This window comes from Schistocerca nitens, chromosome 4 (genome assembly GCF_023898315.1).
Source record: "Schistocerca nitens isolate TAMUIC-IGC-003100 chromosome 4, iqSchNite1.1, whole genome shotgun sequence".
Classification (NCBI taxonomy): Eukaryota; Metazoa; Arthropoda; class Insecta; order Orthoptera; family Acrididae; genus Schistocerca; species Schistocerca nitens.
In genome coordinates this window covers 433,144,588-433,167,986 of record NC_064617.1, presented here as the reverse complement: position 1 = coordinate 433,167,986, position 23,399 = coordinate 433,144,588, and the positions used below count along the sequence as shown (strand labels likewise).

Sequence of the window (23,399 nt, the reverse complement as noted above, 5' to 3'; positions counted from 1 at the left end):
GAAAATCCCTGACCCCGCCGGGAATCGAACCCGGGAACCCGGGCGTGGGAAGCGAGAACGCTACCGCACGACCACGAGATGCGGGCTGTACGACGTCCTAGATCCAGTATTGCATTGTACTCGCTTAGAAAATCGGTTCCGATAATCAACTCAGTTGTCTGTTTTGGGACGATCAGGAAGTTTCTCACCAGCAGGTGACCTTGACAAAGTAGCTCTAGCCTTGTCTGCATGTTTACTTCAGTTACCTTCCCCACTATTGCTCCTTTTATTCTTAGTCTCTTCACCGATAGTTCCACCCTGTCTTGCAGTCCCTTACATTGCCTATAAGTCTCTTCTGCGATAGCCGAATCTCACTACTACTATCCAGGATTTCTCTAACTTCCTTCCCTCCGGTGGTAACCATAACAATTGGATGCACGTCATCTTGAGTGAACTCTGCTCTTTCTTCCAACAAAGTTTCTTCAATATCGTCATATCTAATAACATTGATGAGTCCAGAATGAGATTTTCACTCTGCAGCGGAGTGTGCGCTGAGATGAAACTTCCTGGCAGATTAAAACGGTGTGCCGGACCGAGACTCGAACTCGATAACTTTGCCTTTCCGAGATCGAGTCTCGGTCCGGCACACAGTTTTAATCTGCCAGGAAGTTTCAACATTGATGAGGCTAGGTCCGAATTTAGTTGCCGATGCGTTTTGAGCCTCTTCTGCATACTTAACTAGTCATTGACGTTGGTTATCATTTCTTTGCGGCCCTCGACCTGGATTCTGTCCCCGAATCGCAATTTCCTCGATCGGAGCTATATTTACGTATCCTCTGTTGTTCAATTGCGCCCATCTTCTATTGTCATTGAAACCGGTGTCATGGTTTCGCTATCCGTTGTTTTGTGGTCCGTAGCCTTCATTCCTCTTTCCATTCCCGCCTCTGTTTGGTAGTACATAATTATTGCGGCCTCCATTCCAGTCTCTTTGTTGTTCAACTTCATTACTCCCGAAATTTCCCGACCGTGATTGGTTTCCGTAAGGCGTTCAATTCCGTACATTTCCGTTCCTGCTATTGGGGTTATATTGTGAACGCGTCATATAGGCTGCGACGTATCTCTCAGACTTTCCTCTATGTTCTCTGATATCCTCTGCTCGGAATGCGTAATCGAATTCGTAAAGTGTGTTACGGGAAGTACTAAGCTCCACATTACAACTGCCAGCTAATACTTGTTGATATGCTGACGGAAATTTGGTGTAACAATGACGAATAATTTCACCGGTAGAGCATGGTACATCAACATACTGGTTCTTGTCAATCATTGCATCAAGGAACATGACTGCGCTTTTGTAGCCTGAACTCTCGAAATCTTTGCCAACAATCATTTCGTATTTAATGCGCTCTTGCGTCTCCTTGGACCAGTAGATATTTAGGAAGCTGTCCTTGAACCCCTAGTAACCTCTACACGATGCTGATATTCCACGAATTTTCTCCGCAACTGATCCTTTCAAGTGTATGCAAATAAAGTCCAGCTTGTATTTTAAAGGCCAATTTGGAGATAAAGAGAGGTCAAATTGTGATATCCATGTGCGTGGATGAGTAAAACTACCCGCATCTCGGAAGATTTCGAATTTTCGTACTTGTAAGAAGTGCTGAAAATCAAATGGCGTTTAATCGACAACTTCCATCTTACTGAAAATATCAGACCTTTGGATGTCCTCGTTCGACGTCCCCACATTTGTGCTCCCTCCTCGGCTTCGAGAAAATGCGAAGTCATCTTACCATGTCCTCTGCTCGCTGCTAACGGTATGCAGTTATCCATCCCGTCTGAATTTCTTTCTGGTTCTGTTGCGTCCGCGCTTGGCCGTATTTGAATTTGTTTCCTTAGCGACTCCTCCAATTTCATCTCCACATGCGTGTTGATTTCTTCCTGCTGCGATTTGAACGAAAGCAGAGTCCGGATCTCTTCAGTCTCGCTCACTGGAGTGGCAGTTGTTACCTCCGAACCAGTCCCTAATTTGCGCAGCTCAGATTCTAATTTGTCCATGGGCGCTGTCGCATGAAAACCCGTGGCTTCACATATTTTTGTGTCGATGCGCTGCTCCGCGTCATTTTGCCTCTTTTCCACGCTCTCGACCTTCTTGCTCAAACTGATCAACGCCTCTCGTCCTTGCAATCCTATTCGTTTACTCGCTTTCGATGCTTCAGGCGCTACTCGTGTTGCGAAACTTGCAACTGTCTTGGCACTCTCTGCCATCTTCTTAGCATCATGTGCAATCTTTAAACCTTTCATTGCTTTGGTGTTTACTTTCCGTAGGTTTTCCTGGAGTTTACATGCCCAAGACTTGTTTTCCTCTCGCATCTGATTTACCTGACCACCGATATTTCTTATGTCCGTCCTCGTCTCATTAATTTTGTCCTCCATTCCTTTTACTCCAGCCTCCATTCACTTTAGTCTACCCAGTCTCTTCTCCATTCCCATTAAAAATGCCACTAGATGGAAGCCCTCTTCATTTTCCTCAGTATCGTGATCGTCCGAACTCATACATGATTTCTTCGGTGTTGTATCCGCAATACTGCGTTCTGATATCGTCCTGTCTGCTCTGTCCGGATTTCTAATGAGCACCTCTGCTTCGATATGTTGTGGTACGCTCACATCTTATATCACACGCAATGTGACACTGTCTGTCCGACCTCGTTGTTGTTAACGCCGTTCAACAGCAACGCATCCCTACGTTCAAACTGTGCCTCAACCGTTTCATTGCGCTCTCCCACCATGACGTATGCTTTATTTTCCCGCTCACAGTCTACTTCTCTAGCCCTACTTCTCGTTATCATTCAAATTTTCTGTCAACAACAAACTTTAAGTACCCATGCAACACGTGGACATCCGTATTACCTAACCCACAAGATGTACAGAGTCCCATAAAATGTCAATAGTACACGAGATTCAGAATCAAAAACAACCAAATGCAAAGAAAATACATAGGCTAAAATCTAGAAGGTGCCGTTCCTCCATATTTAAATTGTGTTTAAATAATCATTTAACTCGTTAATTAAAACCTCGTCGGTCATAGTAAACAGTTAGTAGAATTTTTGTCGGTATCTATTATCCGTTTATCTTCTTAATGATTCGGTGTTATACATTTATTGTGCTTCTAAGTGTGAACTCTAGTAAGTCAAGCCCTTTCCCGCCCACTATATCCATGACTTTCCGTCGAAATAAACCGATGAGAAGCAGGGTGAAAACATCAAAATACAGAAAGCGTGGTCGAAGCAGAAAATTTATGTTAAGGTGTTTGATGACTTAAAAGCTGTATCTTGCTATCTGTATATCCTGAGGACAAAATTTTTGTTACTCACTGACGCAGAAATCTGTCTCACGCTAATGTGTGCAGTGTGACTTTCAGTGATTATAGCCCGAAGAAAGTCTTTATTTCCCACTGAAGATGACATTGCTATCAGGCTGTTCTCCAAATAGAGACTACTTTTCAGAATCCGTAAACAATAAATGACCTGTTGATTAAATGTGTAGACCGTTATTTCAAAGGCTAAGAGCTTATTTGTTCCGTTGTCGCATGAGAGCTTAACTATTTGGGGATTGTGCAAAGACAGTGCTTTAGACCAAATGGAGGGATCCAGTTCATTTGTTACCATAAAGCTGAGGACCGGACAGCCAGCAAACTATGAGCTCATAAGAAAACAAAATTCACTCACTTGACGCAATCCATTTTTTTCCACTTCAGCTGAGGCTGGTGTTTAAGATTTTCATATGTATCCTTCTGTGAACGTTTTATATATGGAACTTCAGGTTTATAGTGACTCGTCACATTCTAATTCGTTAACTTAGTTCCTCCAATTATCTTTGTGACTACTTTGCACTGGTAAGATTTCCACGCCTTTTCTATTGCGTCTAATGCAAAATGCGTATGATGCTTGTGAATGAAACGGTGCAATTGCCCCTTAATACTCGCTTCTGGCGTCGTCGATAGGTATGTTCAATCCTTTGGTCCCAGGGCAGAACTCCCACATTGGGAGGGCACGTGAACAAGCGAGGAAAACATGCAAAAGCTCTAGTAATGCAACAACACTATTGTTCTACAACACAAACTAAAAAATACATACAACTCATTCTTCACAGTTTCTCTCCAGAACATCCATATTCACGGTACAATGACATTACCGGAAGTGTTCGTACGGCTTTATCGCTCTTCTTTCATTATTCGTTGTTTTTAACCTTGTTAAAATACCATCGAAGGACTCAGTTGAATATGTATCTTAGAACACTGTAAATGGAAATAAAACCCATGATATCATTACAAGAATTACTGGAAAATTTATGTTAAGTGTTTGTGTAACTTTTCTCTGAAATTGTTAGTGTAGGACGATGCTCATGGCCGTGATACGTCTACGTATTAATCAAGGTTGATTCAGCTCATTCCTACATCAGGTTAAAATGGATAAAAGTGAATATATCTGTTTTACGGTTCCACTAGTGGGTCAAGAGTTAATTCATTTAGTACTAGTTTTCGCTAAGGCTTGAAATAAATCTAATCACAATAGTATACAACGGATAATGATCTGTCTACAAAGATCTACGTGATATCTTAACGCTAAGAAGAAAAATTTAGCTACTCTGAGACTACGTATCAATTACGTATTCAAACATTTGTTTTGTTTTCTTTGTCATTTCGTAGTTTCGTTGTGGTATACTGCAATTGTTTCATTCATTTGTTAAATGTGCGCCTTTGTAATTACCTCTAGTCTCTTCGCTAATATTATGCAAAAGTGTGAAACACGATTAATGGCTGTGGTAAAAAAGAAAAAAAAACACAGACTCTGGAATTAGTTCATAGTTCTGGCTCTGATAGAGCGACCATGACCTCTCATTATCAGATGAATGTCAGCACGAACTGCAGTGAAAATCTGCGCCCTAGGATTACATATTCAGTGGCATTCGTACGAAGCTCTAGCGAACCAGGCTCCAGTGAGAACTGTTGCTACTCGTTCTCGATGACATCTGGGAGAAACTTTTCTGAAATTGCCTGAAACATTGATACTGAAGACCTGTGATGCAAGGAGGACCTCTGGCAAGTTGTGCTATATTTGTTCAATTCTTTAGACTTGGTAATCTTACAGTGCGTGGAATTATAAAATAAGAAAATTTAGCTTCTTGCCCATTAACGTTAAAGCCTCTGTGAGTTGACGAAGGAAAGAAGTTCATCGATTTGCTCGTACAGTCCTAGTTAGCTCTGAGACTTACTGATATGCAAACGTTCCCTAAGTGCTAGTGTACCATTTTAAAACTAACGAGTCACCAGCAGTCATCATGGCCTATAACAGGATGGCGCTACTACACGTAGTATATGAAGTAACGCTAGTTTTTCTATATGTTTGGATTTGTTAATGCGACGTATCCGGAATATACAGATAGGTCGTTATGTGGCAACTACATAAAGCTGAACACGAGAAAAGAATATCGCATGATTGCTAGACTGCAGTGCAATGACACTTTCTCATAACACAGTAGACGGTAGGCAGGAATTCCAGAAACCTTACTAAATATGCTTTTGAGGTTATTCTAAATTACTTCATGGGAATACCGCTTTTGTTACCGTTTTTATACATTTAAATATGAAGAAGATGGGACGGATATTGAGACTTAGCATTTACTTGACAAAACTATAAAAGAGATGGTTTCATTTGGACGTAGCAAATTTATTTCCTCACCCGTATACAACTAGTGTGGAGCACATGCCACCAATCGCATTGATATCGACAAGAAATCAAACACTACCCTTCGTTATGAGACACAGTTATGGACATACAGTACAGTATTAATTACAGAAATTTAAATTGTGAAATGTGTCTGACTGTTCCACTGCAAGACCACGACGGTCTTGTGCAGAAAAGCAGCAAGGTTTTGTGGCCCAGTCCCAGGAAAAACAAAAAAAAAAAAAAAAACAAAAAAAACAAAAAAAACTCTATCAACGAAATGTGTTAGGAACATTGAGACCAATGATGTCCGTGATAGTTGTCTGAAACCACACTAGAACATCAAACCCTAACGCATCAGAATGTCGTTGCATTTGGAGAGATCATCTCCAGGAGCAAAATTTCTTCAAAATCTCGCAGACAGGACAAAGCTGTATGAAAGTGCACCAAACAAGATCGTGAGAACCATTTGACGTCGTAAGTCATACAATTGACTGTTGTACCGGTATGGTGTCGAGAAACACAGTTACTGTATTGTCAAAAATGAAAACCTCCTCTTGGCGAGATTAATTTTTCAAAGGAGGCTATACTCTCATACCAGCTTGGTTAGGCGATCTGTGTTTATCGCTCTTGGCTCCCCAACCTGATTTGTTGATACCTTATAGAATGTGGCGAAGGACACTTCTGGTACTATCCACCTTTCTTATTCCATTCACGATTGGGGCACACATGACTGCCGATGCCATTATTAGTTCAAACTGTAGCGTTCGCTGTGTTATTCTGTGGTTTAGTATTTAACTAATTTGTAAATGAAAATGATAATCTTATTTCATTACATTGAGTAATTACTAAAAAAAAAATTTTCTCACGGCTAAAGATTTGGTCAAGTTGCTAAAGAAATCCAAGTTAACGTTGTGTTAAAGTGTTGTCTGTAAGCTGTGTGTCACTAAACCACAGTTCATACAACAGATTCTATACAACTATTGATTACAATGGAAACAGTTATCTTCAGCAAAATGATCATTAAAACCACCGAATATCAGCCGCGCACAACCCTGACATACGTTAGCTGAAACAATATTCTTCGCAACTCGTGCGCAATTAATTGCAGCTCCACACATCAGCAAGAAAAAGTTTGTTACATGGATCGTGCTATGAGCAATGTTTTTGAAGAACCAATCTGATTCGAACTATTTTCATTAAAATAAGTTCGGGACCACCGTTGCACATTTATTTTTACACCTTTTTATTACCTTCGGCATTTATGTCTGCAGAGTTGCGAAATTTGAATTTGCACCTGAGATAATTGTTAAGATGGCGGCAGACAATTGATAGAGACTTTCTGTTGTTAGATCAACTTTCCTTTTACCAGGATAAGTACTTCAAATGCTTATTAAACTTTACTTTCACGTTGTGCACTATTTAGACTAATTTTCATCAAGAAAACCTTTGATTTTTTTCCTAAGAAACACAGATAAAAACGCGATACGAATCGCTATCATCAATGGCTGCGCTTCTTGCAGCGGAAAGAAATAATTAACAGAGATAACGCTTATTGAGAGAGGAATTAAAGTTACAAATAATTATTCACTCATATTTATAGTAATAATGAACTCTATTCTCAAGTAATAATTAACAAATAATTATAATTTCTTAACATACGTCAGTTTGATATGCGTCTTGCGTCCGCAACCTACAAAAGCCAACCATCAAAAGGTAAAAACAAAGGAAGACAAACGCAAATTATAAAAGGAATTTACAATTATCGTTGTCTTTGTATGATACACATCGATATGTCCAATTACATCATAAAATATAATATAAATAATTAATATTTATCATCGTTTTGTTTTACTGTTTTTTCATATGTCGGATCGATAATGTTTATAACTGTTAGAGGCATAAATTCCTCTCGTCGCATTGTAGCTAAAATTTATTTCGTGGATGTTACAAAATACTATGATTTTCCCACTAAGGGCATATCGGAAAATGCATGAGAAGGGAAATAATATTAGGGTAATGCATAAGTTCGTAGCGGCTTTTGTTTTGCGTGTTGGTATTCCGATAGCCAGGGGCTTATTTATTGATTTTCATTTTTTATGTGTAGTTCACTGATGCTATTTGGGATTACATACTGTTATTTACTCATTTGAAGAATGAGTGGAGCTGTGGGAGCTAGAAAACTGAGTGCCAAGTGGAGAAATCGGAACATTTCCAACATATTCTTTTAGTTGAATTCAGTAGGGGGTGACATTTGTGCTGTATATGAGAATAATGCCACTGGATAGAACACGGCAAAGAAAATGGTTTTCTCGTTTTAACTAGGATCGTTTTGACATTAGTGACTCTCTATGTTCACAAAGACATTTAGAGTTTGATGAAGATAGTTTAAAAGCATTAATCTGCAATTATCCACGTCAATGTATTCGAGAACCGGCAAATGTGATTAACTGTGATCAGTCCACCATCGTGCGACAGTTGCATCAGTGGGGAAGGTTCATAAATCGAGTGTGTGGGTACTGCGCCCTAAAATCCAAAATCCCAAAAACCAGCGTGTGGCCACGTGTGCAACTCTCCTTGCTAGTCATCAACTGGCTCGTGAACAACAGCGACCATTCATATCCTGCATCGTTGTTGTTGACGAGAAATGGTTTCTTTATGCTGACATAAGGAAAAGAAGGGAATGGTTGAGCCCAAACAAAGAAGCAACTGCTCGTACAAAGACATGCGCGCATATACAAAAGATAATGTTATGCTCTAGTGGAACAGCGACTGTGTGGTGAGCTACGAATTGCTTCCCCGAGGTGTAAACATCACTGCTAACATCTATTGCTAGCAACTGAAACATCTTGCAGATGAAGTCTAAGAACAACGACCAGGAACACTGAGTGACGTGAAGCTATTCCACGATGACATCAGGTCGCATTCTGCTAGACTGGCAAAAACACTGTACAGGATCTGGGGTGGGAAGTTATTCCACACCCACCTTGTTCATCTGACATTGCGCCCTCAGATTTTCACATTTTTCGTTCCCTACCAACCTTCCCAGATGAAAATGCACCCCGAAACTGGCTTGATGAGTTCTTCGCTACAAACTCATGTGATTTCTTTATCGTGAAATCGAAAAGTTACCCCAGCGTTGGCAGACTTTTGTAAATAGTGAAGCAGAATATATTACTGATGAATAATGTCACTGTTATGTGTACCTGTTCTTTATTAAAGTTGTGGAGAAATTCTACAAACTTATGCACTAACGCAATACGATACCTCACTCTCCATAGAGAGCACACGTTCGAAATTTTAACTTTAATTCTGTCTCTAATGCATACCGCCTCTCTTTTAGCGTCTGCTTGAATACTTAAGTGCGCCTTTCCACTACAATCTGATAGTTACTAAACGACCTAGCGACGAAAAGCGTCCCGCTTTGTTGAGCCATTACTCCCTCTTCTATTAATGACACCTCGTAAGGACCCAAGACCTGCGAACTAAAGAATACGCCGAAAGATTGGTTTGTAAGCCACCTCTTTCATGGATGGATAAAAAAAGTCTATAGGAATCTCTGAAATGATCTTAGCTTGGTCTCTGCTTTTCCAGTAGTTCTGTGTGATCGTTCTACTCTAGGTCTTTCAGCGCGCTAAAAATGAGGTATTTTATTATTATTCCTGTTGTTATTACTGTTTTCAGAGATTCCTTGTCAATCGTGTTTCGAACAATGAATGTTCTTTTGACCTATTTATTACTTTCAGCTCGGTTTCCTGAGTATCTGCAGGGTTTTCTGTGTCGAAGTCAAATCAGATTACATCAGTTACCTCGCCGATAACTATTGACCTCTCACGCTAATCTGAGCGGTCTGATTACGACTGTGGATGTAACCTCATGTGGTGAGAGAGTGGGAACACGTAATACAACCAGTAATATTGTCATACGTGGTCGTTTTTGTGGTGCACGTACTATGTTGTGGGGAGGCATAATGTTGCATGGGCGAACTGATTTCCGAACATTTTATAAAGGTACAGTCACCGGTCAACGCAATTGTGAGACCACTCCTTGCCCGAATGCGGTTTTTCGGGGGTGAATTCGGCCCATACTTCATTGTTATGGATGACAACGCGTGACAGCATCGAACAGTGCCGGTGGAGGAGCCTTTGCGACGAGAGAACGTTCTGTAAATGGACTGGACTGCCCGTTCCCCCGACGTACATTCCGTTGAGCACGTGTTGGATGCATTCGGGACATCTGTTATATTCTGTCCAAATGAAACAACGACCATCCAGCAGTTGTCAAACGCGCTGTTGTGGGAATGGAGGCCACACCCAGAAGAATTCCTTAACAACACTGAGGCAAGCATGGGTGTACTTTGCACTGCCCTCCGTGGTCGTCACACACTCTGTTAAGAACCAAGTCACGCCATTTGTAATATCCAGGGAGCCACCACAAACCGCGCTGACTTACGTGTAATTGTTGTGTTTGAATAAAAGCGTTATTTCTGTTTGTCTCATTATGTTTTTCTTCCACTGTCTTCCAAACTATACCAGCGGAGTTCTTTCTATGAGTGGTCCACGTTTCATCGATCTATGTTACGTGGCGGTGACATATCATACACAAGCTACTTTCGTCCACACATTTTGCACACACCAGTGTCGAAAGTACAATATATCCAAACCTATTTGGTAGTAAGATCAAAACGCTCTACAGAAAGGAGAACATATCCTCTTACTTTGGGTTTTATGTGTCAATACTTCATTATACCTAGAGTGAATATAGCCGTCTAACGATTATTCTACGCACACATTGGCCAGCTCATGCTTTGCGTTTTAGAATCGATAAGCACAAAGCAATTCTGTACAAGCACCAGCATGATACGTCTGTAATGTAGACTTATTGGATATAATGGAGCACACATTAGGTCTAAGGCGCTTATGCTTTAAGCTTTAAACACTTATGACATTATAATTTTACTTCACTGCAACATTTTAAACCACAATTTACAGTATAAATTGACTGCAAAAGAAACCAATACGAAAAAATTATTAATTTCGGGAATGCATTTGTCTAGGCACCGTATTTAAGTGATTATGAATGCAGATTAATGTAAGGAGATCAGCCGTCGCAAATGTGAAATGCTGGCACATTAACAACCGGTGTAACCGGCGGAAGGTTGAATACTACATGCAAACAGATGGGGGTTGTCAGTTTGTGGGATGGAGTTCCATGCCTGCTGCCCTTGGTAGGTCAGTACAGGGACGGTTACCGCTGCATGTGGATGACGCTGGGGTTGTCATCCATTAATGTCCCATATGTGCTCGAGTGAAGATAGATTTGGTGATCGAACAGGACAAGATAATATGTCGATACTCTGTAGAGCGTGTTGGATTACAATAGCGGTACGTGGGCTAGCGTTATCCTGTTGTAAAATACCCCCTGAAATGCTGTTCAGGAATTGCAGGTGGCATCACCAAACTGATGTACAAATTTTCAGTCAGGCTGCTTGGAATGGGATAACCACGAGAGCGCTGCTGCTGTCATACGAAATCGCACTCCAGACAATAACCCCAGGCGTAGGTCCCGTGTGTCTAGCATGCAGACAGGTTCGCTCCAGGGCCTCAGCCGACTTCCTACTAACCAACACACGGCCATCACTGGCACCGAGGCTGAACCAGCTTTCATCAAAAAGTACAGCAGACCTCCGTCTTCCCCTCCCGTGTAGTCTCGTTTAACACCTATGAAGTCGCAAATAGCGGTGGTTTGGGTTCAGTGAAATGCACGCTACAGGGAGTCCGGCTCGAAGCCAACCTTCAAGTAGTCGATTTGTAACAGTTCGTTGCGTCTCTGTGGTACCAACTGCGGCTCAAATTGCTGCTGCAGATGCCGTGCAATGCGCTGATGACATGCGGTGAACGCGATGGTATTTTCTTTCGGTAGTAAAAGAAACACAACATCTTAATAAGTTTTGTATGTTGTATAGCACTTTAATATTCGTCCGTACTTCCCGGACACCCTGTGTCATCGGTAGACCACTGCTACCAAAGGACTATACCGTCTGAGAGTGTTTAGAATTGGTTAAATTGTGATTGACCAGTGGCAGTGTGTCGGCCGCATTGAAATCATTACACAGGCGCTGTGCCAAGTCTGACCCTCCGTCCCTCCCCCCGCCCCCTTGTGATACAGCTCAGTCTCTTTCTCTGTATGTTGATCGATGTATTTTATTATGGTTTCTGCGCTTGATGATGAACTTTTGGGAGTTATTTAAACTGTGTCATTATTTGTAAATTTCTGCCAGGTCTAGATCGTCTTCACCGGTGTTATCAACTCTTTTTTCTAATAGTACTCGGCTTTATAGCAATCAAAATTCCCTATACTAATATTCTGGTCGCTTATTGGCCAGTGACAAATTGTGGATGGGTTTGTTACTTACTGTTAGCTATGTTGCGTTATTTTAGAGGAAGAGTTTTTAATGTTATTAAATGGTTATTAATGTGTGTACGGTTAACTGGAAAGAGATTTGCAAACAGAAACTGGGGAAGTAGGCCAATGTGAAACTCTGAAGTGTAGTGTAAGTTCCACGTACAACAAAAGCTTGCTAGGTAGCCATCCAATTTAATTACAATTCGGAAGATATGAGACAAAAGAACTGAATTAGTCATTGAATTTGTAAGCATTGCTTAAGTGATAACATTAATAAAAAGAACCAAGTTAATAGAGGGAATGAGCATATGGAAACAATTTAAATACACGCGATAAATCAAATAATTCAGAGCAAGCAGGAGCTTAAGCCTCAACAAAAAAAATAACATAATTAGACAAAAATTTGGAAATATAAGGTCTGCCTTTTGCGCTTCAGAAACCACACACTGGATGTATTAAAATAATATTACAAAGGGGGTAGAGGTTTGTTTGAGAAGTAGTAATCACAGTTTAACATAGTTTATTGAAATGAAACATCATATTACAAATTCGTCAAGAAATTTTCAACTATGATTTGTCGTTGCCTGTTATTTAATTATTTAACTTAGTTAAATTATTATTATACTGAGTTCTGAGGCATACTGCAGTGATAAATCAGAAGGAAATCTTAGGCGCGTGTAGGAAAAGTTCGCTCATACACGATTCATTTACGCAAGGATAGAGATTAAAAGAATTCTGCCCATCGTAACAAGTCAAAGGCAGAGAGGTTCATCTCTATCGCTGTGACTGAGTAATTGTGAATACGAATACTACGGAACACTTTCGGACAATTATCTTCCACATGAAACTAAGGTACGCTGGTGTGAAACACGCACAAATGCCGTGAATATTCAACTACAAAGCAAAATTACTAAGACTCGTTAAAACTTCAAGAACACAAATGTAAACCGGAAAGACAAAAAGAGCAATAAAATGTCAAGCATAATTAAGAATAAAACTTATTCAAGATGGTACTGAAATTACACACAGTGAAATTACCACCACGCGGTATGAACAAAGATACCCAGTCTTAAAACTGAAACGAAATGAAAAGCAGAAGAAATAAAACACACATGAGAATAGTTCATGCACACAAACTAAAAGAGACGTCAGGCAACTGAGATTTAAACGTGCGGTGGAGTAACGATCTTCGTACACCTGGTGTTCTGGTTACACAAAGCAAAGACCGAAAAAACTTACTGAACACAAAAAAATACTCAGGACTTAACTCTGAAAACTAAATGAAACCGAACTAGCAAATCAAACGCTTACACACTATCACAAATTTAGATATTAACACACTCGCCAGCGCCAAGTCGCTCTAAGAGTACCATCTTCACGCACCAAACGTTGAGTCCCGATTGACAAAAGCACGATCGCCCTGTAGCGAACTTATCCCAAGTAGCTGGAAGAGACCAAAGGTGTCCTTTCCGAATTGTCGAATGAATACCGAAAGCACACAAATATCCTTACCTTGACTGAAAAACTTGCGTTCGCGACACTGTTACTACCACAACAGACAGCTAACTACTGTACTGCTATCACATAAAAGTCAAACTCAACATACACACTCATTCACTCATTCATACAGAGGATACAGAGAAAAAGAAAATTTGGAAGCAAAAATGTAGGTAACGTACATAGAACTGGGTGATTTCCGGAAAAGTAAATACTTTAATGTAGCTCTATACCACTGAAAGTGGGCAAACAGAAAGTACCAAATAAATCAAATTTGTGTGTATTTCGTGTAAATAATATGAAATGAATCTAACAGGTACAGTTCACTTTTGTCTTAAAAGAAATATGCCTCTTTCTTAAACTGTTTATTGACTGGAAGGGTCGGTCCATGTTCTTACATTTTTGTATTTGTTTTTGAGATACCCTGTGCACGCCTAGTACTTGCTTAATCTGACAAGTGTGTATTGTGGCGCTTCCAGACTAGTCTGCGACGTTGGGGTTTGAGTCCTGTCTCCCGACGTGCCATTGGGAATCGACTTGATTGTTTATAACTTCAGCAGCATCAATTTGGTATTATGTTGTTAAAATACCGTGTTGAAATTTTATGGTACACAACGAGATAAAAAAAATTGTTACTATTACAAATTATGTTCAGTTTCTGTTGTCCAGTTTCCTCTCCTCAATAAACCACTGACGACTGGCAGAGTATCAGATTTGTTTCTTGCATATATATGTGTCAATATGCCACCTAAGTGTCATAGCTCTTGAATGATAGATAACACTGAACTGATGACTAAATATACAAAGTAGACAAGAATATTGTAAATTTGTACGTGTTCCATGCTATAAGAAGCTTAGGCCATTCCAATTGTATTTCATTATTTGATGTTATATAACGGATTCCAGTACGGATTAATTGTAGCCTGCTTACATGTAACGTGGTTGGCACGTATAATATCCAAATGAGTCAGATCATGATGTGTTACTACGGTTTCTATTCGTTTATGCACTGCTAGAGATGAAACTATTATCTTTTTACTTGTTTAGCTTCTAGCATACATTCTTTTAGTCATCACAACTGAAAAGAATTGCCAAATACAGCACGGAATCATTTGACGTTCATCATATATACATCTTATAGCATACATTCGTAAATTTCTCTTCAGACTGAAAATTGTACATGTTTTCACTTAGACTACACCCTCCCCTTATCCAACCCTGACCCCAAATTCCTACATGCCAAATCCCTCAATCGCGAAATCACAAAGTACGTCCCTCCACAAACCCCAACTTCCAGACAGATCACCCCCTCAAAATCCCATGCATCATCATTGGCACCAGTCCTCGTGGTCCCCTCCCCCCTCCAATATTCCCCCCGTCCCCCCTCTCCCCCGCTACCTAATACACCATCTCCAAATCCAAATTACCCCAGCCTGCCTGCTGTCCTCCCACCCTCTCTGTTATGATAAAGCAGGTTGGTCATAAGATCACAGGAGAAGATGGGGTCTCTGAACTGAATTCCTATCATGCCCACATGCCCCCCCTCCACATATAACAATAGTTCAGGCCCTGTCTTCCCTATGTGAGTCTTCAAAATCTCCCCCACCATCGACAACCTCTTTACAAAGGAAACACTGATTTTCAAGCTCCATCATTAAGTCGAGTACTGCAGATCATTCCCATTCCCTCAGTCCTACTGTTGCGTAAAGTGTCTCCTTTATAATGATCACCTCATTCCCTATTGTAAAAATCCACCCCACCCATTTGTCCTGACTGTAAAGTCTCCCACTTCCTCAATCAATGTCTGAACCTCGCCTCCCTTCCCACTTGCAACACCTGCAATGATATGTATTCGACCTACTCCATCAAGTTCAAAGTGAGTCCCTCACCCATCAAAAAAGAATTAACTGTGCCCATTCATCCTATTAATCATCCTCTTCAAATCAAAAACTCTCTCCGCCGAACTGCTGAAGTTATCATCAGATTTCTCACCCCTGTACTCTTCCAACGACCACAAACCCCACAGCAAAGTTCCATCGCCACCTACTCTGTATTACACCTCAATATCCAAGCCACGTTTATTCCCAAAACCAAGTCCACTTCATCTGTAAACTGAAGGGGGGGGGGGGGGGGGGGGAAGGAAAGGGAAGGAACTGATGCTATCAACTGCATCAGGACATTGTGCGGAATCAGCGGAATCAACGGAGACGAGTGAAAATGTGTGTTGGACTGGGACTCGATCCTGGGATCTCCTGCTTACTAGGCAGTTGTGTTAACCACTGCATCCCCCGGACACTGTTTATCGCAAATGCGCAAAGAGCCTTAGCACACTCCCTGGCCAAGTCACAATCCCACCCAATGCCACCTGTCCACAGCCTCTGTCCATGTCCTCTGTACTCGCTAATTTTTAGATTCCCACTGGCTGTCAGACTTAAATGTGCATCTCCACAGAGGTTACGGATTCATTTCCCATCGATGTGAGTCCATGTTAATACGTATCCTGTCCCAACACAACGTCCTTGCTGTCATCCTTAAAGAAACGTTCCTCCAACCCTATAACACTACCTGAACTCTTTCCTGTATCCTCCACACTACAGATAATCTCCTTAGTGTGGCCGGGAATGGAGTTACCATTGAGCAATACATAACCTTTAATTAATACTCCCACTGAACACCTTACCCTTAGCCTCTTCTTCAAAACATGGACCGTTACCTGTGCTACTATTTGCATCCAACCAAAGAATACCATTCCCTACTACTTCCTCACACACTTCAGCCGTGCCTTTGCCACTAAATTGTTGCCACTGACCACAACATCTGTAGTAGATTACCTGCAGAACAGCAGGTTTGGTGTCAAATTACAGACTCCTTCCAAAGTCACGTTCTTCCCTTACCACATTGCACCCTTCCTGAAAGTAACACCACTCCAAATATAGTCGTAGTAACTCCCTCCCTCCTCGGACACTTGACTGCTGAAGCCCTTGATTTAATAGAAAGTGACCATCTAACGCTCTCCTCATATCCTCATCTCCTTGACTGCCTACAGAAAAGTCCATAGGCGGCCGCGGTGGTCTACCGGTTCTGGCGCGCAGTCCGGAACAGCGCGACTGCTACGGTCGCAGGTTCGAATCCTGCCTCGGGCATGGATGTGTGTGATGTCCTTAGGTTTGTTAGGTTTAAGTAGTTCTAAGTTCTAGGGGACTGATGACCACAGATGTTAAGTCCCATAGTGCTCAGAGCCATTTGAACCATTTTGAACCTTATCTCAGTGTTTATCAGTCTTCGATTCCATCCTCTCACAAAGCATCAATCAACACCTGAGTGAAAACCATTTCCTTCCCAGTAACCAGTGTGGCTTCCATCCTAGCTTCTTCTCTGGCGACCAGCTCGTGCATCTATTTGATCTCCTAACCCACCAGGTAACATTTGTAATTCCTCTATTTTTTGCTGCACTCACCCAGATAATGCCTACGATCATGTATGGCGTTCTGGTCTCCTTTGCGGACTTCAGACCTACGCATTTCCAGTTATTACAGCCTTCCTCTCTAATCGTTCATCCTTTGACACTATTAACTATTCCAATTTTCGTTACTTCCATCCCACTGCGCCAAATCTCCACCCTTTCTCCTCTTCTTTATCTCCTGTTCACTATTTAGATGGCCAAACCTCCTCCACCAGCCCACCTCCTACAGTACACTGATGATAACGCTTTTCCCGCCCTCCATCCTACACTGCTGAAATCCCAACGATTCCTCCAAAGCCACATCTTTCAGTTCACGCTCCTAGTGTAACCAATGGCTCCTCAAGATCAACCCTACCAAAACACTGGTAATAATTATGGGACAAACCAACCACACATTCAAACACCACGATATCTATTTTGCCATTTACAGCCACTCAATCAAAAATGGCTCTGAGCACTATGGGACTCAACTGCTGAGGTCATTAGTCCCCTAGAACTTAGAACTAGTTAAACCTAACTAACCTAAGGACATCACAAACATCCATGCCCGAGGCAGGATTCGAACCTGCGACCGTAGCGGACTTCCGGTTCCAGACTGCAGCGCCTTTAACCGCACGGCCACTACGGTCGGCGCCACTCAATCCAATTAACTGTTGAACTAAAGTATCTTGTACTAACCATCGATCGCGGTTAACATAGGAACCTCAACTTCTACCTTTGTAACAAAAAACCCAATTACACTAAAGCTACGAAAGCTACGAAAGCTACTATCAGGACGACCTTGGGAATTACACGCATTCACCGTCCGCCACACGTAGAAAACCTTGATCAGACACATCCTTTCCTTTGCAAATATTGCACGGATATCTGCCCCATCCACGTTTCTCCAAATCATTGAACATATGGCACTCGACCTCGCCTTCCACATCCGTTTACCTTCCCCACATGTATCCTTTCCCAAATCACGAAACGTCCACTTCTCCTCACACTGAACACCTCTAACAACCTACGTCATCCGCAAACTTGTCTCCTACTATCCTATTGTTCCCTCTCTAATTTCGAATCGTAGTATGCTGCCACGCCTCTGTGGACACTCCTCAAACCATGCATCTCCGTATGTGATTGAATACTGTTACGTAGATATGGATGTGTAGAGCAACTGTAGCGAATAATGCAGATAATTTAGCACACAGTGGAAAGTTATAACTAATTATACCTTATGTATCTAACAAAAATTGTCTTGAAAAGTAATAAAAATTACTTCAGCTTTATAATTAATTTTACCCAATAACCTCTGGTAATAACTTCTGTTTTTTTTTTTTTTTTGCAAATTCTATAGTAGATGACAGTTAAAGTACTCGTAAAAGTACAGCTATATGTGTAAATTGTTGTCGGCTGAGGTGGGACATTTTGCGGAATCAGCGGCGACGAGCCAAAATATGTACCGGACCGGGATTCGAACCTGGGGTCTCCTGCTTATTTGTTTTAGGTCAGAAATTGAAAAACACAATAAAATTATGTTAAAAAGATATACTTCTCCAACCATGCTTCAGATTTCAATGAACATCTTTCACAAACTAAAGCAAATCATGGTTCACATATAACATTTAAGTGAAGTTGAATTTCGGTAACAACCACTTCACTGTCATACTAGAAATATTATTTCTGTATTTCTTGAAAGCTAGTGAACTGAACATTATTCTCGGATTACACAAAGAAAGAAACGTACACCGCAATGGAGATCCGTATTTCCAGTGCCTCTGCTGCTGTGTCATCCGTGTATGTCTTCTCGTAGGCGTATGGTTTGTTTTATTTTGGTTTGTATTAGGGCGCAAAATGCAATTGGTGTCCTATGCGCCCAAGTCAAAACTATAGAACACGAATACAGAGAGGAGTTACACGACTATAAGTCAGTCCCAAGAGACAGAAGAGGAGACTGCTAAAAACGGGCACGTGGAAAAATGGCTAAAAAACACCATACAGAAATGGAACCCCAAAACTAAAAATTAAATGGCCTTCGCCATATTGCTGCGGCGGATAAAAAGTAAAACTCGGTCGACAGCCCGAGCGTCATTCACTATAACGGCTGATAAATCAGAGGGCAAATCCAACCTGCAACGTAAATGGTTAGAAAAACAGGGCATTCCAGCAGGAAGTGGTGGACAGTTAAAATTTGGACTCAATGTGTACAAAGTGGTGGGGTAGGGCCACTTAGCAAATGACGATGGCTAAAAAGGCAGTGCCCAATACGCAGCCGAGTTAAAATAATCTCCTGCGGGCGGGAGAGCCGAGAGGAGGTCGTCCAAGGCGCTTAAGCCGAAGCTTATTCCCGTGAATGGAGGACCATTGGCGATGCCAAAGGGATACCAACTCCTGACGGACGGCAACGCAGAGATCATCGGAGGGAATATAGGTAATCGTGGGCAGAGGTACGAGGACTGCAGCCTTTGCAGCAGCGTCAGCAACCTCGTTTTCTGGCAGACCCACAAGACCAGGGACCAAAAGAAACATTATTCTGGCTCCACGAAGAATGAGCAAGTGACAGTTCTCCTGGACCCGCTGCGCTAAGAGATCAGCAGCGTACGGCGCACATAGACTTTGGAGGGCACTGAATGTGTCTGAGCAGAGGACACAATTGGAAAAGCAGTGTTACCGGATGTACTCCATGGCCTGATACAAGGCAAAGAGCTCGGCTGTAAAAACTGAGGAGTGTGCCAGAAGCCGATGTCGAACGACTCGGGTGGCAATGATGAAGGCACACCGGGCCCCAAAGTCGGTCCGAGAGCAATCAGTGTAGACAAAGGTACTATCGCGGAGTTCCATGGGAAGGTGACGAAACTGGAGGCGATAGACAGAGGCTGGAGTAGTGTCCTTAGGAAGCGAATGAAGGTAAATGTTAAAATGGGCCGCTTCGCAAACCCAAGGTGGTGAAGGGTTCACATCCACTGGTAAAGCTGCAGGTAGTGTGAAGTTAAGCCGCCATTGCAAGTGGTGAAAGCCGACTCCAGGAGGTAGCGCAGAAGAGGAACGAGCCCCATACTGACAGTCAAAGGAATCATCAAAGAAAGAGGCATAGGATGGGTGGCCACGCATGGCAGACAAACTGCATGCATACCTGCTGAGGAGAAAGTCACGGCAGTAGGACATTGGTAGTTCAGCAGCTTCAGCGTTCAGATTCTCAACTGGGCTGCTGTAAAAGGCTCTCATGGCCGAACGGATGCCACAATAGTGGATAGTGTTGAGACAGCGTAAGAAGGATGCACGTCCAGAAGCATAAACAAAGCACCCATAGTGGAGTTTCGAATGTACAAGGTACTGGTACAAATGGAGGAGGGTCCGTGTGCAGTGGGCTGCCAGGTAAGACACATGGAAGGACCAATAGAGTTTCCTATCGAGCATGAACACCAGACATTTTGTAGTTTCAACGAACGGAAGGGCAACAGGCCCAAGATGTAGAAATGGTGCGAGAAACCATTTGCGCAGCCCGAAATTCATACAGACGGTTCTGTCAGGAGAAAAGCGAAAGCCACTGCCGATGCTCCAGGAGTAAAGACAATCAAGACAGCGCTGAAGACGCCGCTCAGTGAGACAGGTCCCTGGAGAACTGCAATAGATGGAAAAATCGTCTACAAAAAGAGTGCCAGAGATGCCTGCCGGAGACGGGCCATTATAGGGTTAGTGGCGATAGCAAAGAGGACGACGCTCAGGATGGAAAGCACACCATTTTCCTGGATAAAGGTGTCTGACATGGCAGAACCCACATGCCACTTGAAATCCCGGTTTTGTAAACATGCCCGAAGAAAACAGGGCAGGCGCCCACAGAAGCCCCATGTGTAAAGATTACAGAGGATACCAGCTCTCCAGCAGGTGTCGTAGGCCTTCTCCAAATCGAGAAACACGACCACAGTCTGGGATTTACATAGAAAACCATTCATTACATGGTTGGAAAAAGTAACGAGATAGTCAACTGCAGAAGGCTGAGCTCGAAATTCACACAGTGCAGTCGTTAGTAAATGTCGAGACTCGAGCCACCACACCAGCCAGGCATGAATCATACATTCCATCACCTTGCAAACGCAGCTGGAAAGAGAGGTGGGGCGGTAGCTGGAAGTAAGGTTTCTGTCCTTACCGGGCTTAGGTATTTGTATGATGGACGCTTCCCGTCAACCTCGTGGAAATGTGCGCTCTGCCCAGATGCAGTTGTACATGTTAAGCAGATAGTACTTGCCCTCAAGAGAAAGTTGCTACAACATCTGAATGTGGATGGTGTCTGGCCCTGGGGCGGAGGATCGGGATGAACTCAGAGCATGTTCGACCTCCCTCATAGTAAAGACGCCATTTTAGCACTCACGATTCGGAGAAGAGGAGGGTATCGCCCGAGCCTCCACCGCTCGTTTCCGATGGAGAAACGCAGGGTGATAGTGAGAAGAGCTCGATACTTCCACAAAATGGCGGCCCAAGGTGTTGGAGATAGTAACAGGGTCCACAATAACATCGTCTGCTACTGTCAGGCCGGAAATTGGCGAATGGATCTTGTTTACAGAGAGCCGACGGAGGTTGGCCCACACGTCAGAGGAAAGAGTGGAACCGTTAAAAGAACTAGTGAATGGATTCCAGCTAGCTCTTTAGCTATACCGAAGGACGCGACGACACTCTACACGCATCTGCTTATAATGAATGCAGTTTGCCAGCGTAGGGTGGCGGTTAAAATCGCGGAGAGCACGTCTGCGTGCACGAATTGCTTCGCGGCATGCCTCAGCCCATGAAGGGACTGGGACACGACGAGGTAGAGAGGAAGTGCAGGGGATGAAACGTTCTGCAGCAGTAAGGATAACATTTGTGAGATATTCGACCTGGTCATCCCCACTGGGGAAATCTTGGTCTTCGAAGGTCGTCAGGGAGGAGTAAAGCTGCCAGTCAGCCTTAGGAAGCTGCCATTTAGGTTAGCACACAGACTGGGTAGGGGTCAGCAAACGGACAGCACACAGGAAATTGTCGCTCGAGTAGGTGTCAGGAAGAACAGACCACTCAAGACGATGAGAAAGCTGGACAATGCAGAAGGATAGGTCCAAATGTGAATAGGTGTGCGAGGAGTCGGAAAGGAAAGTGGGTGCTCCAGTATTAAGGCAGAAGAGGTTAAGTTGGTTAAGAAGGTCAGCCAAGGGGGCACCTCTCTGACAGGTCCTGGGAGAACCCCAAAGGGGCTGATGTGGATTAAAGTCACCGAGTAGCAAAAATGGGGGAGGTAGCTGACCAATAAGTTGAAGAAAGTCTGCTCTCATGACAGCGAATGATGGTGGGACATATATAGTGCAGAGGGAAAAAGTCAGGTGGGGAAGGAGAAGGCGAGCTACCACAGCTTGAAGATTGGTAGTCAGAGAGATGGGTTGGCTATGAATGTCATCCCGATGAGCAGTATGACGCCCCCATGAGAGGCAATGCCGACCTCAGGGGGATGGTCAAAACGAATCGGTAAGGAATGTGAAAGATCAAAGCGATCGTGAGGGCGCAATTTCGTTTCCTGAAGGCAGAGTATAAGGGGACGCTGCGAAGCTAAAAGCAGCTGTAAACCTTGTTTGTGGGACAAAAAGCCGCGAATGTTCCATTGAAGGAGAGTCATGATGAAAAGACGCTGCGGTGTCACCTTGGCGGCTGCCGAGTGGCAGCTGGGAAGAGGTGTTACTACAGGGCACAGAAGCAGGAGGAGCCTGCTCCATGGGGTCCACTGAAGCATCAGCTTGCTTGTACGTTCCGTCTGTGGAGTCCAACGCCGAGAGACGGTTCTTGATGCGCACCGGCGACATGGAGGCTTGCCGGGCTAAGGTATCACGTGCCGACATCATCGAAGAGGATCTTCGAGGTGGCGAAGGAGAAGACCGTTGCCTTTGGAGGACTTCTTCGAGCCCTTCCGGTTAGATAAGACTCGGGTGTTGTTTGGCTGGAGGGACGGAGGAAGTCTTCACAGGAGTAGTCCTTCTGTCATTTCCGGCCTACCGTTTGTGTAGCAGGTGGTTTCGCAACTTGAGGCGAGAGTTTGACGGCTTGTTGCATAGCTGGATTAGGGCATGGCGATGCTTCCTTGACACTGGGCGATTTTACTACCTCAGAGCTGAATTGTAGGTCGAATATCAGTGTGGCTATGTCCTTCATGGAGCAAGGGATAACAGCAACAGAGCTATAGGTACCAGACGGGAGAACACAGGGTTTGCGACTAGCCAATAAATTGCGAGCAACTAGATAAGGCACCTTTTCCTTTACCTGGATATCTTGCACAGCCCACTCATCAAGATACACCTGAATCTCCGGCGAGGAGGCGGCATGGCCGCCGCTGCAGTTCA

The 23,399-nt window shown here is 43.1% G+C and overlaps 1 protein-coding gene across 1 annotated transcript in view; it reads left to right on the top strand.

The window, feature by feature from the left end:
* Positions 1 to 4,912: 4,912 nt before the first annotated feature.
* LOC126253121 (cytochrome P450 4C1-like) overlaps positions 4,913 to 23,399 on the top strand; it is a 139,300-nt gene continuing 120,813 nt past the window's right edge. The window contains exon 1 of the mRNA XM_049954246.1: positions 4,913 to 5,071. The gene's annotated coding sequence lies outside the window, so the exon portion shown is untranslated. The remainder of the gene's footprint in view (positions 5,072 to 23,399) is intronic.